General features: G+C 42.2%; 1 protein-coding gene across 1 annotated transcript in view; it reads right to left on the bottom strand.

Annotated features, from left to right (window-relative positions):
* Window positions 1-21,731, bottom strand: part of MAML2 (mastermind like transcriptional coactivator 2) — a 357,003-nt gene that overhangs the window by 90,157 nt on the left and 245,115 nt on the right. The gene's annotated exons all lie outside the window — the stretch shown is intronic.

The following is a 21,731-nucleotide window of genomic DNA, read 5'->3' as shown; positions in this document are numbered from 1 at the left end:
TTGGCGGAAGAAACTCTTCATTTTAAAGAATTACAACTGAAAGTTGTTGTTGTAAGTCTGCTGCTGAGAGGGGTGATCCTCACAGTCACTTGACATACCATCCGTGCTGAGTCTCAGAGCCATTCAGGAGTGAGAGACGGCCGCGTAAAACCTGGTGGTGTGAACCGCGTGCACCTTGTAATGTGAGCACGAGCAGAAACCAGCCTTGTTCTGTTTCCTGCTTTCTCTCTACGAAATGTTGGATTCCACGTGTACTAGAATGTAAGCGAGACGGAGGGCTGCTCTCTCTTCACTGACACACACACACACAGAGACACACACGCACGCAGGCACAGCCGTTCAGAACTGCCTGCTTAACTTCTCACAGCAGCTTCTCCACTTGGGATGGGCTGTGGTCCCTGAGGGAAGTCTCGGCATCTGACTTTGGCAGGGGATCCCATTCCCAGGGAAGTCAGGGCTGCCCTCATATGCCCAAGGAACGGCCTGGCGGGGTTCTCGCCCTTTTGCCTCTGGCTTCTCCAGAGAGCCTGTGCACCCAAGGTGGACCAAGGAGGGGGTCCCCAATATTCCTCACCTTGTGCAGACCCGCAGGTGGTTAGAAACTTCTTGCCTCTAGGTCTGAAGTAAATGAGATCTACAGAAATCTCCACCAGCCCTCAGCTCAGCCCTCTTGCTGCTCTGCAAACATGAATGTAGGCAGTGCTTCACATGTCAAAACTTCCATGTGGAGCCTGACCTCTGAACCCCGGGATCCACGCCGAATTCATATTCATTGAGATTTGACCCCAAATCAAGTCATCAGCACAATGTGAAAGGATTTTTCAATAGCCACCCCCACCTAAAACATTGAACGATACGAAGAGAAAAACCAAATGAGAAACTTGTGAGAATGGTTGTCTTTGTTTGCATTTGCAAACAGAAATAGGCAATTTGTCAGAGTTTAAACTGCCTTATAAAGTATCTTTAGACAGCGGAAGAGATGCTCAGAAATGCACTGTTTGGCCCAAATTTCCTTCCATTTCTCCCTTGGGATCTCTCTTTCTTACTTTTTACCCCATCTTTCTGACCCTCTGGCTTTCTCTCTGGCTTGGATATGTGGACAATTTCAATTTTATCACACAAGTGGGTTGAAACCTTAACTTAGGAATCAGTATGCCTATAACAGTACTGTTTTTTCAGAAGTAAACAGTTCCACAGAGTGTATTCACATACATAAACACAGCCTCATCTCCTGAGCCCTGCCTCCGGGGCTGGTGTGGAGTCCTTTACTGACCAGAACTATTTTTTTTTAAAATATGTTTTTATTGATTTCAGAGAGAGGAAGGAAGAAGAGAGAGATAGAAACATCAATGATGAGAGAGAATTATCCATCGGCTGCCTCCTCCTGCACGCCCCTTACTGGGGATTGAACTCACAACCCAGGCTTGTGCCCTGACAGGGAATAGAACTGTGACCTTCCAGTTCATGGGTTGATGCTCAACCACTGAGCCACACAGCTGGGCCCATGCTATTTTTATAGATCATGTGAAAAGACCATGGTTCAAACCTGTTTTATCTTGATAAATAAAATAAATAAAATCCAGTCCACAAAACTAGTATGAATAGGCATAGACATTAAGAGGCATTCAGGTGGTACCCAAATGTGTATAAATGACCACCAGACGTGAAGAGCTCTGTGCCCCATTCAGTGGCGATGTTCTGGCTCATGTCATTCCCCCTCTTCCCCTGGCCTGAGGCCTGCCTCCCTCAGCCGCAAAAGTCCAGGTAAAAATGCTCCCAGACCCTCACTGAGAACCTGGGCCAGGCTGAGGCGGGAGGCCCGTCTCTGGTTTCCATAGCAAAGCGCTCCGCGTGCACCAGGGACTCACAGTGCTGTCCCACTGAGCAGATGGTACTCCTAATTCCACCATGATGCCTGGTTCAATCCATGGGCAGTGAAAAAATCCTTTTTCTTTTCTTTAGGTAATGTTTGAGAAATCACGGTGAGTACTCTAATAGCTCCAAGTCAGAGAGGCCAGCCTCTGGGCTTAATAAACGTTCTTTAAATTGTTCCTGTGGGGGGGAAATGCACCAGGAGTGCCAAACAACCAAATTAAAAATGAACTTTGGAACTCAGCACTCAAAAGTGGAGACTGTCAAGAGAACAGTTAGCTGCTTCTAATTTCTAACCATGTGAAAGGTTCACGTGTCTGCTTCTGAGAGCGATGATGCTGGACCCGCAAGCAGGCTGCTGCTGGAGAAGGGTGCGAGGAGTGTGCAGAGAGAACTGGCCCTGTGCTCCCTGCCAGGCAGCTTCTGAGCCGGTTGCCTGTCTCCCTCCCTTAATGACGGTTGCATCTGAAGTGGGAAGAGCTCCAGGTGAGCAGAGCTGTCAGAGGCCTTCAACTGTGCCAGCATGAATGGAATGCTTCGATGCTATTTGTTTGCTTGCACAGTAGTCAAGAAATTGTCTGTAAAATAAACACCGACTCTATTTTCTTTCACTCGTTGGTAAATCCTTTCTTGCATTTCTACCCCCTTGTACTTCCTGTTCTGTTTGGTTCATGAGAGGGCTATCCATACAGAGTCCCAAGGAGTGAGAGTTTGCAGTAACCTGCTGGTGCACTCCAGTCAGAAGTATGTATCATTCCCTCTCCTCAGTTAATTCCCTCCAATAATTCTGGATGTCTCTTAGGCAAGAGCTAAACGTGACAAATGTCAGAAAATGAACGACTGCCATAGAAACCAAAATCCACCAGGGAGAAGGGCAAAACCACTAACATATTTTCAGTTGTAACCAGATCAGACTGTAGCTGCCTAATCCCTAATAAATAGAGGGGGATAAGGAACTGAGATCTCCTTTGGAAATAGCTCTGTTCCAGAATTTCACAGAAAAGTATTATTTAAAAAATTTCATGTACATGAAACTATGCAAATAGCTGTTGCATTAACCAGAGTTTAATCACACACGCGTGCGCATACACACACACACACACACACACACACACACACACACACACACACACACACCAGGGAAGCATACTGGGCCAGAAAACAGCAAGTGTCTGACATTGGATTAAAGACACAGTTGAACAAACTCCTTGAGGGCAAGGATCATACTTTATGGCTTTTGGCCGAGAGGCGCAGTGTGTGCAGCATACTAGAAGCAAACAAACATGATCTCTGAGTCCCAGTGCAACCACCCGATAGCTGTGTGACTTAGGCAAATTACTACACCACTCTGTTCTCAACTTCTTTATATATAAAGAGGAAAAATTTATTTTTATTTCTTAGCAATGTCATGGAGAAAGCACTTAGCGCATATAAAGGCTCAATATATGAGGGCTCCTTTCTTACTCCTTTCTGCAAACTCTGTAGCACCAGGTACCAGTAACTTATGAGGACACTAAAGGCCTGGTGTGATCTGTGCACCAGTGGGGTCCCTCAGCCTGGCCTGCACGCTCTCGCGGACCCCTGGGGGGATGTAGTAGTGTGAGCAGTGGCAGGTGGTGGGGGAGGAGCCCGAGCCCTGCTGCTCCTGCTCATTCTGCCCCACTGCACCTGCCTCTGCTGCCACTTGGTAACGCTGCCGTGGAGGTGGGAGAGGCTCGCACCCCGCAGCTGTGCTCGCCAGCCGTCAGCCCAGCGTCTGGTGCCCATTGGTCAGCTGAGCGGCGCTCCCGCTATGGGACCACACTGACCATCAGGGGGCAGCTCCTGCGTTGAGCATCTGCCCCCTGGTGGTCAGTGTGCATCATAGCGACTGGTTGGTTGACCAGTCGATCAGTTGTTCGGTCATTGGGTCGTTCCGTCGCTTAGACTTTTATATATGTAGATTATGTATGTTTAACATCTTTCTTTCTTGGTGTTTGCAATTCTTTTTCCTTATCACTTCGAATGGGTTATAATTTCTCTGAAGGTTGCAACGTTTTACTTTCCATACACCCGTTGCCAGGAAGCTAACAGAAGATGTAGTCCACCAAAATGAGAGAGTAAATAACAAACAAACAGAACAACACGAGGCATTCAGAAGCCGAGACTCTGAGGAAGAGATGTCGGGAAGGGATTCCCAGGACGGTGGCAGGAAGTCCTAGGATGACAGCTGTATACAGGCCTAGAGAACACCCCTCATTGTTGCTGGGACAGAGGGCTCCTGGGAAGACATATCCAAAAAAAGAAACGGAGCCAACAGACGATCCGACAGAAATTACAGTATGAAAACCCGTGTTGAGAGATGTTTCTCAGAGCTGTTGGGAGGCATGAGAAGGTTTAGCCAGAGACTCACAAAAACGTCACAAATGAAAAAACAAACAACAGTTAGACACCTCCTGTAGAGGAATTACAGTGATAGTATAGTGCTTGTCTTTCAGGATTCTGAAAACACTGATATGGATTTAAACAAATTTAAAGGGAAAAAGGCTGGAGATAAAACTAAAGTCTTCCCCTATTACAATAAGAAGTAATAGATGTGGCTTAAAATGAGTAAATCCAAAGATTTCAGTTATGGATGAATTTAGAAATATGGCAATAAATACCAGAAGAAGCAACTCAAAGTGATCAAAGTGGTTTTCTCTAGACACTAGGAAAATTGAGGGAAGGGGGTGCCAATGAATAACTTTCACATTTTAGCAATATTTGTCTTTTTATATTACTTGCATGTGTTATTTTGATAATAAAATTAAATTTTAAAAAATGAGGACAATAATTACATTTAGGGCCTTAAAATTCAGAATTATAGAATAAAATTGTAGCAAAGGAAGTAAACAAGGTCTGATTACTAAAGATAAAATATTCAGCAACAAATCTGGGTCCAGAATTTACGTGTTGTATTTCTCATATACATCCACGCTGCTCCCACCACCACACAGCATACCCAACTTATTACATTCTTTTTTAATAGCAGCTGGCATGGTTTTCTGTATACAGGAGGTGCTTAATATTTGTTGAATATTAACTAACTGTATTGATTGCTGATTTTTTTTCATGGTGATTTTTACTGAGCTTGGTCTAGAGCGCAGAGGGGTCATATCTGAAGTTTATAGTTTTGTTCTGTATGGAGGGGTAAGATTATAGTTAAAGGATTTTTGAAAAGCTCTTCCTGAAATCTGATTCTGAGCTGGACATTCCACAGGTCTAATCTACTTTACACAATGCATGGGTTTGCCAGAAACTTCTTCAAGACAATTGATATTGGAGTGAGGCAGTCCACGGGAACTTTAATGATGCATTCCTATATGGTTTCTACACTCTATTCTTGGAACAAGCCAGAACCCCGGTTTGAAAATGCTCTTGAAGGAACCTACAGATCCAGGGAGGTGTCCCAGGGAAACCCTGAAAACGGGGAGGGGTGAAAAAAGTATTCTTGCTAAAACAAAGTGTGAAAACCATTAAAACAAAACTTCAGAAAACATATCTGTTCCACATGATCTCAGCTTCCCAGGGAAAAATAGTCACTGACTTCCAATCTAGTATTTTGGCCTCAGCTTTTATAACGCAGCTTAATAACAGAAACATGAAAGTAAACAGTATCATAGTTTCTTCGCAAGATTTCCAGTGGAAGATGTCCATAATATTACCTAATTCTGCCAGTGATAAATGTACCATTAAATTCATTTCCAGGAAAAAATTTGTCTTCATTGATGAACTTGCATGCTGTTTTTATATTTTTAAAAAATCTCTACATCCCCACATAATTTCTTTTTGCCTTAGTTGCCTGGAAACTCAGAGTGAAATGAGAGCTCCATTTTGGAATTCGGCCAATGCAAGTGTCTACTAACATTTAATTTGGATTCTTTTAATGGATTTGGTTCTGATGGTCCTTACTTTGCAAAGAGAAGCAAGCTAACACTTGTAGGTTACATATAAGTGCAGGTCTTGTATTTGTTGTATATCTTACCGGCTGTGGCATGGAACTTTTTCAGTAATCCTACAAAAAATAGGTGCCATTCTCATTTTACAGATGACAGCTTAGTTTTAGGGAATTAGTTTAAGTAACTTGGCCAAGGCCATCTGATTATTATGATGCTTACAACATTTTTGGAAGTAAACAATGCATAAATTCTCAATAATGCATACTTTATATTCAAATTAACATAAGAAACTATTCAATCTATTTCTTTTCTTTTGATTTTAAGACCATACAGTCTATACAACACACACACATACACACATAACTTTTTTCCTTGCTCTTTCTTCTTCTCTGTTTCTGTGCCCAGATATTGGGACTTTCTCTCAGGTAATCTGTTAGCCCTTGGAGGTACAAAGATGAATTATATACAGACTCTGTTCTCCAGGAACTTAAATTTAGTGGAAGGGTTAAAGTATAGATTTAACTACCATTTAAGGTAGAAAGTAATGAATGCAATGAGAAATACACAATGCTTTGTGAGTCAGAGTGGGAAAGAAAAATTCCATGGTCCCAACTTTCTAGAAACTCACAGTTCTCTAGACCAAATCGACCCTAAACATAATTATAAAACAACGTAAGAACTGTACTGGACGTGTCTGCACTATGCTCTACACACGGGAGGAGGAGGAAACAACCTTTCCTTATTTCACAGCAACATGGGCAGTTAGGGCAGGGGATGGAGGGGGCCAGGGCCTTGGATTCTAAGCAGGTGGACAATAGGGAACAGGTAGCAGTTGGGGAAAAGACTGTCATAGGGAGGAGAGTTGTTCCTGTGAAGAGGACATCAAGGAGTGACTGGGTCTGGGATAAAGCTGCAATTCCAGCGAGGAGGCCTGGGCAAACCAACAGACATACCCGGAATCCCAGCCACTGGCCTCAGCCCTAAGGGGTATGGAGCAAAGCACAACCCATTAGTGAGAGGGACAAGGGAGCTGGAAAGGAGATTGAAAGATGTATTGCAGCAATGCGAGCACATGGGCGGCAGCAGTGGAGGTGGAGAGGAGGGGGAGGTGTGGATGGATGGTCAAGAATGGAATCAGAGCAGCGCCTGGGAAGGTGGGCCTAGGGAATGAGAGGGATCACCCTGACTGCAGAGGCTCTGCGCCTGGCATCTGGGAAAATAGGGGTCAAAGGGGTAGGGATGTTAACAGAAAGTTATTTTTGAAGGTTGTTGGGGGGCCCGAGCATGTTCGAAGACAGAAAGGTGAGAAGAAAGATCTGAGATAATAACTACTGGGAGAAGTCTTCTGGAACAGGAGCTGAAGTACAACGTTGGCCTTCGAGATTGGAAGGGCAAGGGAGAGAATGAGATAGAGGACAGGTGAATGCCCAGAGACATACTAAGGTTGGCACATTCAAAATCTCTAAAGTGTTCTCGGCATATCGATACTGTGAAGGTCTGCTTGCCCCTGGCCTGGCCCCTCCAGTATGCTCTCCATACTGTAACTAGAGAAACTTTTCTGAAGACAAATCTAATGGACATTTAACATGTTTGAAGTAAGCAACTACCCTGTGGTAGGCACAAGTTATGTTTCTGTTGAAAAACAACCCACACAATTGTTTCCATAACGTTCTAGTACCCTCAGCATGAATATCTATACTCCTTACTACAGTTTGTAAGGCTCCTCATGATCTGGCCCCTGCTCACTCCTCTTGTCTCATCTCTCTCCTCCCCTGACCTTGCACTCTACAGTCCAGCCATACTGAACTTCTGGACTCTTCCAAAAGAACTTAGCTGTGTCTGGAAGGCTTTCACCCTTCCACTTCACTGACTCCTGTTCTCCTGAGGAAGACACTTAGATGATAACTCGTCCAGGAAGCCTTTTCTGGTTCCCAAAGGTATAATAGGAACTTCATCTCTGTGTTCTCAGAATACCTTACAGTAGCTTCTATTTGATACTTTTATAATCACTACATTATAGTCACTTGTTTGTGGGAAGAGATTGTGTCATGATCATTATTGGTGACCACTTGGAATATTCTTGATAAACCTCTCTTAGTTCTCTTACCCATATGATTCCCCAGGATAGATCAGTTCTGCCTCCATCGAAAGTGCCTCTGCAGAATCCCCCTCCACAGGTTTGACCAGTGTAGCAGCTGACAGTGAACTCTCTGGTTTCCAGTTTCGATAACTAAAACTGTTGGTGCAGGTCCATGGACCAATGGTGTTTTAAGGGCAGACTTGATATAGAGCAGCGGTTCTCAACCTGTGGGTCGCGACCCCTTTGGCGGTCAAACGACCCTTTCACAGGGGTCGCCTAAGACCATCCTGCATATCAGATATTTACATTACGATCCATAACAGTAGCAACATTGCAGTTATGAAGTAGCAACGAAAATAAATTTATGACTGGGTGACAACATGAGGAACTGTATTTAAAGGGCCAGAAGGTTGAGATCCACTGATATAGAGGAAGATGGAAGTGCTAACTCCTATTCCTATCTTCTGAGGAGGAGAAGGTGATGTAGGCATCCTTAAAGCCTCAGAACAGAAGAAAGGCTGGTGGGTTAATGGTACAATTCATTTGCACAACAAATACACTTTGGGTGCCTTCTACATAGTCGATGTGTTAAGGGTTAGAATACAATGATGAACAAGATGGACACAATTCCTGCCTTAAAGTAGCTTACAGTCAGTTGAGGAAGACACACAAGAACAAAGATGTATGAGAAGTGATACCTGCTAAACAAGAGAAAGCAGAGGGAGCTACCAGAAAATACAGTTGGGAGCTAATCCAGATTGGGAGGTCAGAGAAATCTTTTTGGAGGAAATGTCTTAGCTGAGACTGAGAAAGCTTAAGGTTGGTTAGTCAGGCAGAACAGAGCAGAAGAATATTCCAAACAGAAGGAACAGCACGTCTGAAGACATGAGGGTGAGAGGAAGCATGCTAGTTTTTAGGAATTGGAGGACACTTTTTAAGGAGGGAGCTGAAGTGCCGTGTGTGTTCGAGTTTGAGGGGATGATGTGGATGAATAGGTAGGAGTCAAAGGAAGAAGAAAGCTGGGATTGAGAACCAGTTAATCTGGAGTGCTTGGCAGGAGCAGGTCATGCAGGGATTTATGAGCCACACAAGGAGTTAGATTTCATTCTGAGAACACAAAGATCATTTTAAAGAGTTTAGGCAGGTGACGGACATGATCAAATACCTATTTTAGAATACTCACTCTGGTTGCAGGTTGGCAAGACCGGAAGGAGGCAAGCCAGTTAGCAAGCACTTGAAGTGAGAAGGAATAATGGTCAGAAGCTATTCCTGATGTTTTCCCCCTGGGAATGTCCATCCAGAATTCATTCATCTGTGCCAGTCTTGTGGGACAGAGATGAGCCTGCAGCTCATTAGCCTCATGGATTTCCCCAACGTGGATCTTTTGCCAGGAAAAGTCTCTTCACCCTTGTTGCTAACAACAACCCCAGTGGCTAAATGTACCTCGCTTTCATGGCCTGCCATAGTACAGGTCTCAAGGAGGTCAGGGAGGAGAGGCAAGTTCAAAGTTGGTCTGTAGGGAAAGGGTAAAAGAGGAGAGGGCACAGCCATGGGTGGGAGGAATGGGACAAAGACCTAGAGACAGAGAAATGTGAGTCAAAGACCAAAATGTGGGGCCCACAATTTCAGGTGCTCACCCACACAGACCTGTGGACTACCAAGAAGCAGGGCCTTAAAAGGCTCCCTGTTTATGAGGTTCATGTTTCCTAAAGGTGGAGCTGAATTTCAGCTCCTATGAAAAGCAAACTGTGGCAAATGCCAGTGATTCAGGGTGGAGGGAATTAGCAGTCCAAAGAAAGGGAAACAGGTCAGCAACCCCCATTCTTTCATCCTTGGGGACCTTGAAACTTGATTTTGCAGGATGCACAGGAAAGGAGTCATTGGCTTCCCTCTATTATGCTCTACTCAATTTATTGCTTGGAGACTAAGGTGCCACTTTACTGTTCAGATTCAATGCATAAAATGCAAGTATTCAGCCAGAGTTCTCTAATTAGTATCCAGAGAGCTGCCTAGGCTCTTGCTCTGTGTGTCAGTTTGGTCTTACCTGCTTAAAACACAATGTAGAAGATTAAGATGATTCACTCGCATTACATCTCTCTGATTCTAGAAGTCTCAACATTTGTGCAGTCTTTTGTTTCAAACCTAGAACTCTTTATAGTAAACACCTTCTGAATCTCAAATCTTTGTGCCTGACTTTAATTAGCATTACTGTGAAAATTTACTGATTATAGCAGTGCACTGCCTAAATGTGTTTATGCTTCCTTTAGATTTCAAAAAAGACACCCCCCCCTCCACTACCAAACTGATAATAACTGGCATGTGATTAGAAAAGGCAAAACTAATTAAAATGGGTGCAAAGGGGATTGTTTCAGTCACCTACATTAATGCACATTACAGTTAAATATCTGTCAGATTTTCCATTAACCCTCTTGCATTTCCGTCTCCAGGATCAAATCTATTTCTTAACCTCATACCCCCTTTTTCCCTTGGTTGGAAACTTGGTATTCAACAGGCTAAATTACCCACTAATGCTTTAAATACACAGCTCTTATTGATGGATGCAACGCATGGACAAAGACCTTGGAATGAGAATAATAAAAGTCATTCTCCTAACTGTGGATTTAAATTCTAACATGTTCTTGTTATTGTGCTTATGTCTTTCTTGAGGGATAAAGGACTTAATTGTTGTTTTACACTAATTCACTCTATTGTGCTCTGAACTATTATGTACTACCATGAAATAAAAATGAAAGTGGAATATACAGCAAATAGAGTTATATTCTGTAAAAGACTAAAACAACATGTTCAAAATTGAACTTGTAGACTTAGGGGAGAGGCCCATGTGATTTGGGCTCGGTTACTATATAGAGTGGATTGTTAAGGATAAGAACAATACGGTAGATGTACCCAATGGGAATCCAATAAATATTAGGGACAGATGTCTTCTTCAGATCAAAAGCTCATTGAAAGGAGGGACCATGCCTTCCTGATCTTTTAGAGGAGTACAAAGAGGGTTCTTTGGATCACTTAATCTTTTAATCTCCAATTTTTGGCACACTGTAGGTGCTCAATAAATTTTTATCACATGAATGAATGCAAGAATTATGGTTTTTCCCTATTGTGAAACTCTTAATAGTAATCCTGAACAGGTTCTTAAATCTTGATGGATCATGTTGAAGAAAAAGAGAGTGAATAAATTTGCTTTATCATTTAAAAAAATCTAACAAAACCCTTGGATTTTTTGCTTCAAAAACTAAATCACATACCACTCCCTTGGGTTTTTCCATTTTTATCTGGGATCAGAGGTACCAAAAAGCCCAGCAGCAAATCAGCCTAGCAACAGAAGCCTGAAATAAAAACATACACACGGACCGATGGAACATAACTGAGAGCCCAGAAGTAAACCCACATGTATATGCACAAATAAATGTTGACAAAGAAACCAAAAACATACAATGGAGAAAAGAAAACCTCTTCAATAAATGGTGCTGGGAAAATTGGAAAGCCACATATAAAAGAATGAAACCAGACTGCTATTTGTCACCATACGTAAGAATTAACTCCAAATAAATGAAAGACAAAGGTACTACACTGGTGGACCTTGATTTAAGAGAGAGGATTTTACGAGTTTGACCTCAAAGGCAATGGAAGCAAAAGCAAATTTAATTAAACAAATGGGGCTATATCAAACTAAAAAGATTCTGCACAGAAAAAGAAACTATCAACAAGTCTAAAAGGCAACCAACCAAATATAAGGTATTTGTAAACAACACCCATGATAGGGGTTAATATAAAAATATATAAAGAACTCATACAACTCAACAACAACAAAACAATCCAATTGAAAAATGGGAAGAGGGCCTGAACAGACATATCTCTTAAGAAGACATACAAATGGCCAACAAATGTATGAAAAGATGCTCAACTTCATTAGCTATTAGGGAAATGCAAATCAAAACTACAATGAAATACCATCTAATACCTGTTAGAATGGCTATCATTAACAAGATAAGTAACAGTAAGTGTTGGAGATGTTTTGGAGAAAAAGGAACCCTCATTTGCTGTTGGGGGGAATGTAGACTGGTAAAGCCACTATTAAAACAATATGGAGGTTCCTAAAAAATTAAGAATAGAGTTCCATATGACCCAGATGCCCCCTTTTGTGTATCTACCTCCAGAATTCAAAAACATTTCTTCCTAAAGATATATGTACCCCTATTTTAATTGCAGCATTATTCATAGTGGCCAAGACATGAAAACAACTGAAGTGTCCTTTGATAGATGATTGGATAAAGAAGATTGGAGATATATATATATATATATATATATATATATATATATATATATATATATGAATACTACTCATCCATAAGAAAAGATGCAAGATGAAATACTTCCATTTGTGATAACACAGATGGATCTTGACAATATCATGCTAAGCAAAATAAAGCAGAGAAAAAGAAGTCAAGAACCATATGATTTCACTCATATGTGGGACATAAAACTGAAAACAACAAATGAACAAGAAGACAAACAAACACACACAAACTTATGGGCGTAGACAATAACATGGTAGTTGCCAGAGAGGAAGAGGGTGGTGTGTGGCGGTAATAAAGGGTGAAAGGGGTCAAATATATGGTGATGGAAGAAGATTTGACTTTTGGTGTTGAATATACAGTACAATATACAGATAATGTATTATAGATTTGTACACTTGAAACCTATCCTATCTAATAATAGACAAACATGGTAATTAACCGTAACTTTGCTACCCTTCCCATTGGCTAATCAGCGAGATATGCAAATTAACTGCCAACAAAGATGGCAGCCGGCAGCCACGCAGCTGAAGCGAACATGAGGCTAGCTTGTTCCAGTGATGGAGGAAGCCAAGGTTCCCTGCCTGCCGCAGCCCAGCTCTGAGCTCCAGATGCAACAATGTTGCAATTATAGAAGCTAAACAAACCCAGATACCTGCTTTCAGCCAGCCACAGCCTCAGAGATGGAGCTGGCTCTCAGCTCCAGTGACAGCTATAGAAGGTAAATAAATCCCAGGAAAAAAGAAAAAAGAAAAAAAAAAGAGGCTGGGAGCTTCAGTCGCCTGCCAGCCTGAAAATGGCCCTCAGCCTCTCACCCAGACTGGCCAGGAATCCCAATGGGGACCCCCACCCTGAAGGGGGTGTGACCAGCTGCAAACAGCCATCAGCCCATCATCCAGGCTGGCCAGGCACCCAAGCGGGACCCCCCACCCTGATCCGGATCACCCTTCAGGGCAAACCAGCTGGCCCCCACCCGTGCACCAGGCCTCTATCCTATATAGTAAAAGGGTAATATGCAAACTGACCCTAACAGCAGAAGGGCTGGGAATGACTGGTCACTATGACACACACTGACCACCAGGGGGCAGATGCTCAATGCAGGAGCTGCCCTCTGGTGGTCAGTGTGCTCTCATAGCGGGGAGCTCTGCTCAGCCACAGGCCAGGCTAATGGCTGCCAGTAGAGCAGTGATGGTGAGAGCCTCTCCTGCCTCCTCAGCAGCACTAAGGATGTCCGACTGCAGTTTAGGCCTGCTCCCTGCTGGCAAGTGAGCATCCCCTGAGGGCTGCCAGGCTGCCAGAGGGATGTCTGATTGCCAGCTTAGGACCAATCCCCCAGGGAGCAGGCCTAAGCCAGCAAGTGGTCACCCCCGAGGGGTCCCAGACTGCGAGAGGGCACAGGCCGGGCTGAGGGACCCCTACCCCCGAGTGCACAAATTTTTGTGCCCCGGGCTTCTAGTATAATTTTATGAATCAATGTTATCACAATAAATTCAACAACAAATAATAAGCCTGCAATATGATGAAAATAGCTCAATTTGAAAATACTCCCTAATTATTTAAATTAAAAAATTTATTTTCTCCCTTCCTCTGTTACACCTTCATCTTTGTTCTCAGTTGTTTCAGCATCCAGATCTGTGCCTGGCATATAGCAGGCACCCAATAAATACTTCTGAATGAATGAACAAAATAAATTGCTAGAATTAAGAATCGAGTACTCAGTAGGACTCAGGTTAGTCTGACTCTTTAGTTTGTGGCAGACCAGGAGACATAAAGATCTGTGGATTCAGATAAGGCAACTTAAACAAATTGTTTGAAGATCTCCTCTGCCCCACCCCCTGCATCAGAATTGGCTTAAATTTCCCACGAGGTAGAAATAAACTGGGAATATAGACAACAGTTAAATTTCAAACAGGTATCACAATAAAGGCCCTGTTAGCACAACTCAAACCACCTCTATCTATTTCCTAACTTAGGCAGCACAGTAGTTCTTAGCATTGGACTTAAACTCAGACCAGTTACTCACGTTAACTCTGAACAAGTTATTTAACCTCTCTGAGCCTCAATGCCCTCACCTGCTAAAAAAAGGTTGGTAATATCTACCATTTGGGTTATTTGTATATGGCATGGAATTGGTACTAATGTTAAAACAAACAAACTAATTAACTAAAAACACGTGAAAAATCCCCTCTGCTAATTTTTCTTTTTTTTTTTTTTATTGCTTAAAGTATTACAAAGGGTATTACATATGTATCCATTTTATCCCCCCGCCCTAGACAGTCCCCTAGCCTCCCCTATCACCCAGTGTCTTATGTCCATTGGTTATGCTTATATGCATGCATACAAGTCCTTTAGTTGATCTCTTACCCCCCTACCTCCTGCCCCCCAACCCTCCCCGGCCTTCCCGCTGCAGTTTGACAATCTGTTTGAGGCAGCTCTGCCTCTGTATCTATTATTGTTCAAACGTTTAGAATGGTCTCTATTGTCCATGAATGAGTGAGATCATGTGGTATTTTTCCTTTATTGACTGGCTTATTTCACTTAGCATAATGCTCTCCAGTTCCATCCATGACGTTGCAAATGGTAAGAGTTCCTTCCTTTTTACAGCAGCATAGTATTCCATCGTGTAGATGTACCACAGTTTTCTAATAAATGGTGTTGGGAAAATTGGACAGATATATGCAAGAAAATGAAACTAGACCACCAACTTACACCATACACAAAAATAAACTCAAAATGGATAAAGGACTTAAATGTACGACAGGAAACCATAAAAATTCTAGAAGAATCCAAAGGCAAGAAAATCTCAGACATATGCCGAAGCAATTTCTTCACTGATACAGCTCCTAAGGCACTTGAAACTAAAGAAAAAATGAACAAATGGGACTACATCAAAATAAAAAGCTTCTGCACAGCAAAAGAAACCATCAACAAAACAACGAGAAAACCCACTGTGTGGGAAAACATATTTGCCAATGACATATCTGATAAGGGCCTAATCTCCAAAATTTATAGGGAACTCATACAACTTAACAAAAGGAAGATAAACAATCCAATCAAAAAATGGGCAAAGGACCTAAATAGACACCTTTCAAAAGAGGACATTCAGAAAGCCAAGAGACATATGAAAACATGCTCAAAGTCACTAATCATCCGAGAGATGCAAATCAAAACAGCAATGAGGTACCATCTCACACCTGTCAGACTGGCTATCATCAACAAATCAACAAACGACAAGTGCTGGAGAGGATGTGGAGAAAAAGGAACACTTGTGCACTGCTGGTGGGAATGCAGACTGGTGCAGCCACTATGGAAGACAGTATGGAGTTTCCTTAAAAAACTGAAAATGGAACTCCCATTTGACCCTGTGATCCCACTTCTAGGAATATATCCCAAGAAACCAGAAACACCAATCAGAAAGGATATATGCACCCCTATGTTCATAGCAGCACAATTCACCATAGCTAAGATCTGGAAACAGCCTAAGTGCCCATCAGTAGATGAATGGATTAGAAATATGCTAATTTTTCCAATCAAGATTCTTCAATACAAATCATCTATATATATATAAAGCGATAATATGCAAATTACCAGGCATCATGATCAGCTCAGGAGGAGGCTGCATCACGACTGCTCAGGAGGAGCTTCGCGTGCAAATGGGTGGGAGGGGACTGCGTGCCACCCCCAGTCCCAGCGGACACACACCAGGGGTGGGGACATGCTCTGAGTGGCCATGGTGTGGCTCGGAGCATGCCCCTGGTGGGTGGCGGCAGCAGTCGGAGAGAAGCAGCCCCGGTCGCAGATGCCTGGAAGTGGCAGGAGCAAAGTAGACCGGGTCCTGGTGGGTGGCGGTGGCAGCCAGAGCAAAGCAGCCTGGGACCTGTGTTCCAGAGGGAAGCCCGTGCCAGCGGCCAGGGGAAGGAAGGCCTATTCTTGCACAAATCTTCATGCATTGGGCCTCTAGTCTATAATAAAAGCGTAATATGCTAATTAGACTGGACATCCTTCTGGATGACCTTCTGGACGAAGCCGGGGCTGCGAGGGAAGCCCAGGTCCCAGGTGCTGGAGGGAAGTCGGTGCCAGCAGCCAGGGGAAGGAAGGCCTACTCTTGCACAAATTTCGTGCATCGGGCCTCTAGTATTAATATATGTCTGGAAAGTCACTGTGTATTCTGGCTTTAGCACTAGTTTCCTGGAATATTAAAAACAAATTTTTGTTTTCTTTGTAAACTTAACAGAGGAATGATAAAATATCAAAGATCAAATGACTATGCAAACATAAACTCCTGGCCTGCCATGGACAACTGTCAGTGTGTCTGTGCCAGACCCTTTCCCTTTTGCCAGCAGAACCCCATCAAGATGAGTCATAACAGAAATCACCAAATGGTCAAAGGTCACTTGCAATGATCACCTCGCTTTTCTTGAGTCTCTATCCTAACTTCCCTCTGGATTTCATGTCATTATACTTTACCCTTGACCATAGGTTAGTTACTGTCCTTTGGCTTCCCTCCTGGGTTCTGGCTATACTGATTGATTTTGTTTCCCAGCTTTTTTAGGACATTAGGTTGTTTCATCTTTGGCCCTTCATGCTCCTGACTTCCTTTAACCTGGTTTTAGCCCCTAAACCCAAACCCTGGCACTAACCAGTTGACTGACATTTTAGCTCCCAGAAAAGGGCGGTTTGCATGATATATTATTGTAGAACACTGATTCGTGATGATTTTCCCATTAGAGAAGGTATGTCCTGCTGATTCAAGGTTCTGTCCCTTCTCTGGCACGTCCACTGGCAATTATAAGGACGTAGACGTACTAGTATTGTCTGTATATGAGAACTGCAGTGATTCTGCCACCCTCACCCAGGCCAGCTGGGAAACAGTTTTCTGAGTGTTAATCTTGAAGATCAGACATAAACAAAATTACCTTTCAAAAGAGGGGAGGAGAACATTAGGAGACTTGCCTGATTTAAGTCAGGGTTGATATGTAGAGTAGTGAAGGGTAAACTTGGCTAGGCAGAGGGAGTGTGGTGAGGTTCTTGATGTATGATTGAGGAGCTTGGCTTTAAACTAAGGAGGAAATGTACAAATTTATGTTTCGGTCATAACAAACCATCCATTCACTGGCTGCCTGCCCTCTCAGAATTTTTAGAGATGGGAGAATTCTAAACCAAATATAGAATCCACTTGAGTTTCACGGATCTAATGTTAGAAAGAAAATCACACTTTTAAGTGTCTAATTAAAAAGCTCTGAAAAAAAAAAGATCACTTTTTGATTCAAGAGGTTAGTGCTTTTGGACTGAACTCTTATATGAGTCTTGGTCAACCAGTAACTCTTTCACACCTTAAACAAGTCATGGAGATAAATCAGACCTGCATGCATTACATCCCTCTCTTGCCCTCTCCCATAACCTTCAAATCAGAAAGGGAAGAAAATTATAGCCGGGAGCTTTTCCAATTTGAAAAGCCCCAAACATTAGCAAGACAGAGTGGCTGAAGACATTTTGTGAAATGCCAAATACCATTTGTTCTCCCAGTCTCTGGAGAAGGGGCTACTCAAAACCACCCCAGGCATGGAACAATCCGATGTTTACAGCAATTCGATTATGCTGCATCGATCATTAGGCACTTCCGTTAGGAGAACAGAGGTGGGTACCCAACAAAGGGAGAGGGGCCCAGGGATCCCCCAAATTCAGCCTCTGCTTGAGCAAGCAGATCTCTCTGGGTTCAGAGTTCTGAAAGTTGAGCAGAAGGCCATCTGTGCACACTCTACTGGGTAAATTACAAGCAACCAATGAACAAATTCAGTGTACCATTCTGTAACAGAAAGCCAAGATTTCTAGCATTTCCAAGGCTAACAGGGCTCCAATTAGCAAATCCCATAGTAAATCTTCCTGTGCTTGACATAAAGTGAGTATGACAAGCAGAAAAAAAGTCATGACTATTGTTTTCATTTAGGATGCTTTGGTTGATAAACTTAAGAGTTGCTTAATTATCAACCCCCCCCCCCCCCCTGTCGTTGATCATGAGTAACAGAGATTTAGCGAATCTGAAATGAGAATACACATGTGTACTGTTTACTGAGGATGGGAGAGTTAAAACTATTCTCTTTGAGTTGAGAATACTTGGCAATATACTGGATAAGACAATAAAAATTAGAAAAACTTGACCTGTCCAGTGTTGCTCAGTGGTTAGAGGGTCAGCCCATGGATTGAAGGGTCACAGGTTCAATGATTCCTGGTCAAGGACACGTACCTGGGCTACAGGCTTGATCCCCAGCCCTGGTTAGGGTGCATGCAGAAGGCAGCCAATCAATGTGTCTCAGATCAGTTTTTTTTCTCCCTCCCTTCCTTCGCCCCTTCTACTCTCTCTAGAAATTAATGGGAAAAAATATCTTTGGGTGAGGATTAACAACAATAAAAATTAGAAAAAAAACTTTGAAATATTTACATCCAAATGAAAGTTGTTTCTCAAAATTATCATCTTGGGAAGGAACTTGTTTATTTTCTTTATTGCCTTCAGAGAAAGTTCACAAGCCAAGTAGCCCTATAAGATCAGTTATTCCTTGTTTTTGACCCAAAGCAGCATTACCCAGCTTGACTATTTTCAAAAACCTCCCTGACAGGATGAATATTGTTGCATTGGTAATAATCCACTCAATGTACTAAAAGCTCTGAAGAAAATCCCCAGAGAAAAACATCATAACTATATTGAACAATAGCACCATTATTAGAATGGGCCCAACTCCACAAAGGTGAATGCTTTCAAGAGGGCAACACTTATTTGACTCTAGAGCTCTGCTACATTCACTTATAACTCAGACTCAAGACTTCAGAGTCATAGCTCATAGAATCACTAAGCTGGAAGGGACATTGTGGTTCAATCTAAAAAACTGAAATAAAGCTTTAAATGGTAGCCACTTGCCTGTCTATTTAGAAGAGGCCTTTATCTTAGAATGCCATCATCATTTCTAACACCTTTTGAAAGCCTTCTCAAAAAGGTGAAAATTATCTTGGTGTTATATGTATCATATGCATTGGGAAAAGTAAAAAATCATCTAAGACATTGGAAGATGTTTGTTGAGTTTGCCATTAATACCCATTAATGTGCTTGGATCCTAGAAGCTCAGGTGGGGATTAAGGGGCCAGAAGTATGGTGCACAGTTAGTTGTTGATATGAGCAATAGAGCTGGAAACAGGACAGATGTTAGAGGTGGCAAGAAGGCTCCCAAAGAAGACTGATGAGGCACCTGCTGCAAATTATTTATTTTGAATAGCTCTATAATGTTCATCCTTAGGAAGGTCTACAACTAGGAAGTTACACAGATTTTTTTTATTCTTTTAACAACTCCGAAGGTTAAAGATTTAAGACTTTCTCTATCCCAAAAGGACTTAATCAACTATGTATATTGTGTAAATATGGTCCAATATGAGAAGACATATTCCTTTTGAGAATCCCACAATGATCTCTAGGTGGTCATTCGTTTCCCAACAAATCCTACCTGTGAGCTATACAGCCTAGTGGTTGAATGTACAACCCTTCAAAGTAGACCATCAGAAACCTGGCTCAGCTACTTATTATTTGTGTGGCTTTGGGAAAGTTATTTAACTTCTCTGTGCCTCACCTGTAAGATGAGAATAATTCTATTTCCCTCATATGGGTGAAATGAGATACCACAAGTAAGGGAGACATAAGTCATGCCAGTTATAGAGTACACACTCAAGAAATGCTAACTCTCATTAATATGTCATTACTTATTATTTCCACTTTTATGGTCTCAAGTCTGGGCTCAGGGAGGGTAAATCACTCCCCACTCACTATATGGCTAGAGAAAAAATAGTGATAGTTCTCTTTTATTCCTCCAATATTATTTTGTTAGAATTTGAGACTTACTCTAATGTCTTTCCTACATAATATTAACACTTGTTAAAAATATTTCGATATTATATATGGTTCTTTCCATGATAACCACAATAATAGCCAACTTTATTCTAGACTCTAAACTAAGAATTATATAATTTCATTATCAAAAAATCCTAGGGTATATTATTATCATTTTTAAAGGTTAGGAAACTGAGGCTTAGAGGACTTGCTTGAGGTCAAGGACCTAGTGAGTGTTGGTAAGAATTTGAACCTAAATTCATCCAAATCAATATGGCCACATGTAACTGAGAAAGTAGTTCCACAGTACCACTTGTTTTTAAATGATCCCCAAACTACCCATGTTAAAAACAGAACCTTCTAAAATATACACATGACTCTTAATAAGTCCATTCTTCATAATCTATGATTAAAATATAAAACACTTTTTAGATAAATAAGAACTGAAAGCTTTAATTGATACACAGCTCTTGAATCCTAGTGGAGTCTAGTTTTCTTACATCTAGGGCAAAGGTTAGCTTGGCCACAGTCTGTGGTCCTTGTGGCATTCTTTTCTGGGCTGTGACCATGAAAACTACTCTAGGAATGGGACTGAAATTAGGCTCTGTGCCATTGCGCTGTCCCAACATACTGTTTTGACATGTAATGTGCTGTCTTTGTGCTTGGACACTATTGTAGACCTGTCAAATTACATGCACAAAGCAACATTCAAGCTCCCTCCCTCACCTCTTCTTTCCTTTCTCCCTCCCTCCCTCCCTCCCTCCCTCCCTCCCTCCCTCCCTCCCTCCCTCCCTCCCTCCCTCCCTCCCTCCCTCCCTTCCTGCCTTCCTTCTTTTTTTTCCAGGAAGAGTTTCCTCTTTCAAGTTCCCTAAGAACTAGAGCTTCCTCACCAGTATGTGCTCTGGAAACACATAGCTATTTCTTCATACTATTCAAATATACATGTTTGGGGCAGAATAAAAATCCCTGTTTGATGCTAACCACAGGATATAAGGTAACCACAGATTTTTGTTGTTGTTCATAGTCATGATGACTTCATCCTTTAACACTTAACTTTAACTCCAACATTACTTTCTCCAGAAGCCTTCCCTGATTTCCCTTTGCTTGGTAAGTTACCCAACCTCTGTGCTCCCACATCATTCCCCTTGCCACTCATAAAATGATAGTCTTTAAAGCCTGTCTCCCTCTCGAGGCCGTGCTTGCAGACAAGGATGGTGTCTAATTTAAGGTTGATACTTGGCACCAACATGGAGTAACAGCAGGATCTATTACGATGGGTGGGGCATTTAGACATTTTAATTGGTTGGTATGGATGTAAACTAGTTGTTAAATACTTTCAATATCACGTGTGGCCTTATGTCCATACTCAGCATAATCACAACATCTTGCACATGGGAGGTGCTCAGGTCGTACTTGTTGACTTAATGACCAATTTATGGGCTGGATGAATAAACATTGTGCATATCAGAATCTGACTGACAACTGGACCTGTCACCAAAGGCATGGACTATAATGAAACATTCTTAATATGCAAGAGCCTTTGATCCCTACAGATCCCGATGACATTAATGCCCTACAAAGAAATACAAGCTCATGCCTCCATGAGGTCTTCCTATGGATCCGTCAGAACCACTACTCTCTCTGTGGTCTTGATCCTGTCCCAACACAAACATAAT

This window comes from Myotis daubentonii, chromosome 9 (assembly GCF_963259705.1).
Source record: "Myotis daubentonii chromosome 9, mMyoDau2.1, whole genome shotgun sequence".
NCBI classification, from domain to species: Eukaryota; Metazoa; Chordata; class Mammalia; order Chiroptera; family Vespertilionidae; genus Myotis; species Myotis daubentonii.
Note: the sequence above shows the minus strand (reverse complement) of the source record. Positions and strands in the feature narration are given on the sequence as shown.